General features: G+C 38.2%; 1 protein-coding gene across 1 annotated transcript in view; it reads right to left on the bottom strand.

The window, feature by feature from the left end:
• Positions 1-4565, bottom strand: part of MAML3 (mastermind like transcriptional coactivator 3) — a 289017-nt gene extending 284452 nt beyond the window's left edge. Inside the window, exon 1 of the mRNA XM_067567993.1 lies at positions 4544-4565. The gene's annotated coding sequence lies outside the window, so the exon portion shown is untranslated. The remainder of the gene's footprint in view (positions 1-4543) is intronic.
• Between the last annotated feature and the right edge of the window lie 1435 nt (positions 4566-6000).

A 6000-nucleotide genomic window follows, 5' to 3' on the forward strand; every position in this document is an offset into this window, starting at 1 on the left:
GAGCTGCAGTCCCTTACATGAGATGTTAATCCAAGGCCTTTTTAGTTTTTTTGTGGTCTCTCTTTGAATGGATGTTAAAGATCCTATAGCACTCTGGAAAAGAGCAGGGGATCTGCCTGGTGTCTCAGCTAAAACTCCCCCGTACAATAAACAGATTTTAATGTCCTAGGCAGTATCTCAGACCTAATAGTTTCTTGATTTCCCTGTTCAGTTACAGAACTATTAGTATTTAAAATTCAGCATTCTGTAAAGAACTTTCGGATACTCTGCCTACGATAATTCAGTAAACAAGAGTGTATGCCCTTTTATACCATTGTCCAGTCAAGGATCTCAAAACGTTTTATAAACATTAATGAATTAACCTTCACAGTGCTTGTTTTATCAGTTTTTCAGATTGGGAAACTCAGGCACAGAGTAGTTAAATAACTTCCTGAAGGTCAGACATCGAGTCAGTGACAAAGCTGGAAATAGAATCCTTACTGCTCAATTCCCTTCCATGTGCTCTAAAAACCAGACAATATTCCCTCCCAATACTATATAAAACCACATTCTATTCTAATCTCCCATTTCTGCACGATGTCTAGCCCACACAATGTATTTCATCAAAAGAGTGAAAAGGCAGATAAAAAATAACCTTGGAGAACATACTAGCCAAGATTAAAAGAAAGAAAAGATAAAATAGATCTCTCCTATGTAGAGTCTGGAGGAGTTTTGCACATCAACCAGTCATAAGCTAAACTACTTTAAAGGACCTACCTCCCCCACCCACGCACACCCTTCGCTCCCCCAAAACACTAGAAACTTTAGGATAAGGATTAAAATAAACATGCTTGTTCAAGGAACTTCTCTGCTTCCCAACAGCGGTTTCTGTGGTATCAATCAGACATCAGAAATGGAAAGGATCTATTAGGTCATAGTGTCTATTCTTCTACCAGTGCAGGATTGTTCCGTATACTACATGCTCCTGGTAGATCTTGTTATTTTTCAGCTTGCAAAGCCAAATATTGATAATGTATAATAAACATCTGCCTGCATTAATAGTTTAATGGACAGATCCATATGTGAACACCTGACTAGTGGAAAGTTGCTTATGGGGAGTTCTTCCTGTTGTCAGTCAAAACAGTTGTGCAATGAAAAATCCCAAATCAAGGCATCTAAAACTGGCTTCAGGAGTCTTGAGAAACAGAACTCTAGATTAGAAAGCACATAGCCATGCAATTAAGAATCAACTTATATCATTTGAAAATTGTTACTACATCAGATTGGTCATGGTTTTCAAACGATAAAAATGGATTCTTAGTTGCTTGTCTGGGTGTTTTGTTAATCCATGTTCAATGCCTCAGGACTCCTGAATTGCAGTTTTAGACTCTTGATTGATGTATCATTGGATATGTTGAAAAGGAGATATGACAAATGCAACCCTTGTTCAATACAAAATGAAGACCACTCTTTAAAAGCTGCCTTTATTCAAGCGTTTATTTTCTAGCCGTTTTAGCATCTAATGCTTGCTGTGGAAAAGAGTTCTCATTTGCTTTCTTTTCACTGACATTTTCCATGCTTTCCTATACTTTACACGGCGAGACTTGCCCTGCTTCGAGGCAGGAAAGACTGGATGACAGTTAGTCCTGCCACGAGTCATTATGTCTCCTGTTGTGCTACTCTGTGAGACTAAACCATTTTTCCCCTCACCTTGTTTCTAGCAGCCAATTTCACAACCTGCTGTCTAGCAGAGCAGCTGAAATGTATAATATATCTCTGGAGAGTAAGATACTCTGTGCACTCTTTAAAGCAGTGTTGATTTTTCTACCTGCACATCTGCATAAAGACATATTCTTAGTGGATCACATATCAAAGTTATGGGCACTCTCACAAAACCATACTCTAAACTAATATAAACCATATTACATCAAAAATGGGAAAGAACAAATGTAAGCAATTCTGCCATTGGACTTTGATCTCCCATGACAAGAAAACAAAATATTTCCACCTCAGAACATGATAAACTACTGAGAACAAAACTATCAAATTAATTTAATGGAAGCCATAACAAAATTCTTGCGAAGACTGAAGTACTGAACCAGAAAATGACATCAAACCTGAATACAGTAAAGTTTAACTTTTCTACCATCATTATTATACTTATTATAATCACTTGTGAAGAGTTTGCCTCTCATTAGAGCACAAAGGCAGGTCACTACCTACTGAAACGAAATGGTACTTAGCAAAATTACAGATATTTCTCTCTGACATTAAATTAGTTAATCTAAATTTCAGGAGCTGGAAAGATATGGAGAGTGTGATGAAAAAGTTAGAATTTACTTTGGAACATGGGTGCAAGGGACTAGAAACCCTATTAAATATGCAACTGCTCCAGATGAGAAACAAAAGTTACTTTTTATAGCAGTTCTAATATGCATTTGCTTTAAGACACGACTTTAACAGGCTGATTTACAACTTAAGTGTTGGTCTCCTATGTACTCCTTCAGCATTTCCACATCAGGTCAAACTTCTCTTGTTGATTATACACAGTACTGATGTACAGTACTAAAGGTAAGAGCCCCATATTTTTCTCACAGCAGCAGTGGGTTCTGATGTTGTATGGTCTGATCCAGCTGTCAGCTCGAAGGTATTTTGTCCTTCTTCACATCTCAGCATGATACTATTATCGTCTCTCTGCCACTTTTCCAAAGTTGAAATAATTTTCAAATCAGACACAATGAATTTGGCAGTTTCTTTCTTTAAAAAAATATTTTGCCCTTAGAAAGAGTAAAAATTCTAATAAACCATTTCTAAGCCACCTAAAGCTTCCATAAAAAATGACTAGCTCTCCTCCACCTGATCCTATAAACACTGCTGACAATTTTTTCCCCCAATGCCTCTAACATATTTTCACTTAGCACCAGTTTGATGTATAAGATCTGACAGCCAGGCAGTTATAGGCCACCTGCATCACTGTCGCCATGACAACAATGAAAGACAATCCATGATCCCATGCCCTGGTCACACGTTTCAATACAGCTTATCTGTCCAAAGCCACTGAGTCTAATGGAAGAGAGTAATTACAATCTTCCATTCATTGTCAAAATTCTCACCATATAATGCTCTTCAAAATTATTTTATTCCTCTCACATGGCTGCTTTGCAAAAAATGAAAAGAAATCTTAAGGGTGTGTGGGGCAGGGGGGAAGAGGAGAGAAAAGGGAGACTGGTATAAAAATGTAGCAGAATGTGAGTGAACTGTTCCCTTGCAGTGTTAAAGGACTAATCAGATGCAGAGGAATGTACCAACCACTAAGAGGGATAAATTAAATTTTCTCTCTTATTCAAGATTCTTTTGGCTTGGCTGACGGGTAGAAGAGAGAATATCAGCTGCCTCTTCTTTCCACTCCCCTTCCTGGGTAACACCTCCCTATGAAAATTGAACAATCGCAATACAGTATGATGCAGCAGCAGCACTCCATTGAGCAACGTGGCTGTTCAAACCAACTGTATTGTGTCTATGAACAGAATCCTGAAAATCTGTTCCAAGAGATGGGTAGGTGGCAAAACTGACAAAAATTGCTGACTATCCCCTTGTTCCTAATACTTTGGCCTTTTAAGTGAGGATACATACCTATGTATATCCTTCCTGACCACCCTTGGGACATCGTGTGCCACTGCCAGCGGGAAACATTACAAGACACTACTCCTTTGTCCATAGATCCACACACAGTTCTGGGATGTCCAGAAAGAAAGCTCTGTCCCGTGAAGGCTTTAAGAGACTATTAGTCTCAGTCCTCATCTGGAAAAGGGACATAATCATGCTTTTCTACCTCACAAAGGTGAGAGGATAAAGACATTAAAGATTGGGAGGGAGGGAGGGATATTCTTATATTTAGAAGAGACTGATAAATAATAAAATGAAGAACTGAAAACTGAATGAATAAAAAAAAAATCAAGCTGATAAAGTTGCTCTTTAGAATCAACGTAACTAGAAAAGAGGATATTGTCTGAATAAAGCCTTGGTCCTGCAACAAGCTTCACATGGGTGCAAGAGTCCTGTCACATAGACCTGACTGCAGCATCAGAGGCATACGCAACAGAAGTGAAGAATGAATTGCCCTGTTGCTGATACTATCCACCACCCATTCCTCCTACACAAAACAGCACATTACCATTCACCTGTCAAAATTCGAAATTCAATCAGTGAAACTTCTCCTTTACAATAATAAACTAATAGCGAAATAAAAACCCTTTATTAGCCTCTTTCATCAAAGAGTCCCAAAGCGCTTCATGCTCATTAGTTAATTAAAACTGGAGACATCCCAATGCGGTCAGTGTCATTAATATTACTATTGTGCCCATTTTACAGATAGCTTTTAGCCACTGGCTTAAGATCACACTGTCAGCTAATGACAGAGCTGAGAACAGAGTCCAGGAGTCCTAACTCCCAGCTCCAGAACTGCAAGTTAAAAAATAAAACCCATGGAGTTACAATACCTGCATATCTTATATAAAACCACAAAGCTTATTGAGCTCTGAAGCAGTTTAACAGGATCTTTTACCTGAAGGGGAGGAGATTTTCCTTGGCATTCAGGACAGGATTACCTCAAACATAAGTGAAGTTGTATTTGTGGTTTAGCAGGTCTCTTCTCACATGTGAACTAAATAAAATATTATAATAAAATAATAATAATAATAATAATAATAATAAATTAAATAGCATCTTCACATATATAAAATGCCTTTTATCCCAAAGCCCTTTACATGCGTACGGGTCATACTTCCTGCTACTGAAGTGCAGCGACCTCTGAGGTGAAACACAAGAGTTGTTCCACACCATAAAACTACACAACAGTTCAGGGCAGACAATGAAGAACACCATATCCATCTGAAAATGTATGGGTACTTATAGGTAAACAAAATGTATGACAAAAACTGGATTTGAGCCAAAACATCAGGCCTCTTGAGAAATGTGCTGTGGGATCATTAATAATGATAAGTGGTCCAAAACTTGGTTTCATGTCTTATTTAAAAGGCACGACCAGACTGTCAGCTTGTGTAAATCAGCACTGCTCCACTGACTTCAAAGGATCTAGCCTGATTTACACCAGCTGAGAATCCGGCCCAGGAATTGTAACAGCACAGTGCCCCCTACCACTTCACTCTGGAATGGGTTCAGTACTATCTCAAAGGGAAGAGTGCCACCTACAGCACTGCCAACAACACTTCCTGTAGCACCATGGGTTTCCCTTGGTGGTCTCCCAATGAAGAACCAGGTCCAGCTACTTAAAATGGGAGCTTGTTAATTCTTACAAAGTTAAGGTGGTATATGCCCTTAATCCATTTGTTACTTTAAACATGCAGAAGTTCAGAACAGAAATCTTTCAGAACAGATTTCTTGCTATTAATTCCTATAAGCTTTCCAGCATGTGTTATTCTTCTCTAGTAATGTATTTGAATATTAGAGTACTGCTGATACGAACAAAATTCCATTTGTTAAGTAAACAAAATACCTGTTATCTTTCAACTCTGCTCAGGAAAACGGTGTCAAATGAGTTTTAGTTTTGAATTTTTGCACTAGAGACTGGTCCCTACTTCAGAATTGCTCCACCTCCTGTCCTAATTTTTGCCTCTTTTCCCCATCCAAAAGATCTATTCACAAGTTACTGAATGACAGCTATTTTCACTGTTGTGAGATTGTGGCTTGTACTTGTTTTGGAGCTCCTGTACATGTAATAGTCTGATCTCCAAAAATGTATTAAAAGTGGAGTACAACTTCCTGTTTTTCATTCTACTAAACCACTAATAATTCATACACTAGACACATAGCCAGTAACTATGGTTTGAAAACGAATTCTCTCTCCCAAAGAAGTATTCTAATTTGATCCATCTAGGATAATCTAAAGGAATTCAGAGCAAAAATCTCTTGTGGAATGCAAAGAATATACACAGAAAATCCAAAAGGAAGACAAGGAAGCTGAGCTGAATCTGACAGCACCTCTACCATTCTTCATGCTGT

The sequence above is a fragment of the Emydura macquarii genome, unplaced genomic scaffold (assembly GCF_026122565.2).
Source record: "Emydura macquarii macquarii isolate MOO-44397 ecotype Brisbane River unplaced genomic scaffold, CSIRO-AGI_Emac_v2 contig_2834, whole genome shotgun sequence".
Lineage (NCBI taxonomy): Eukaryota > Metazoa > Chordata > Testudines > Chelidae > Emydura > Emydura macquarii.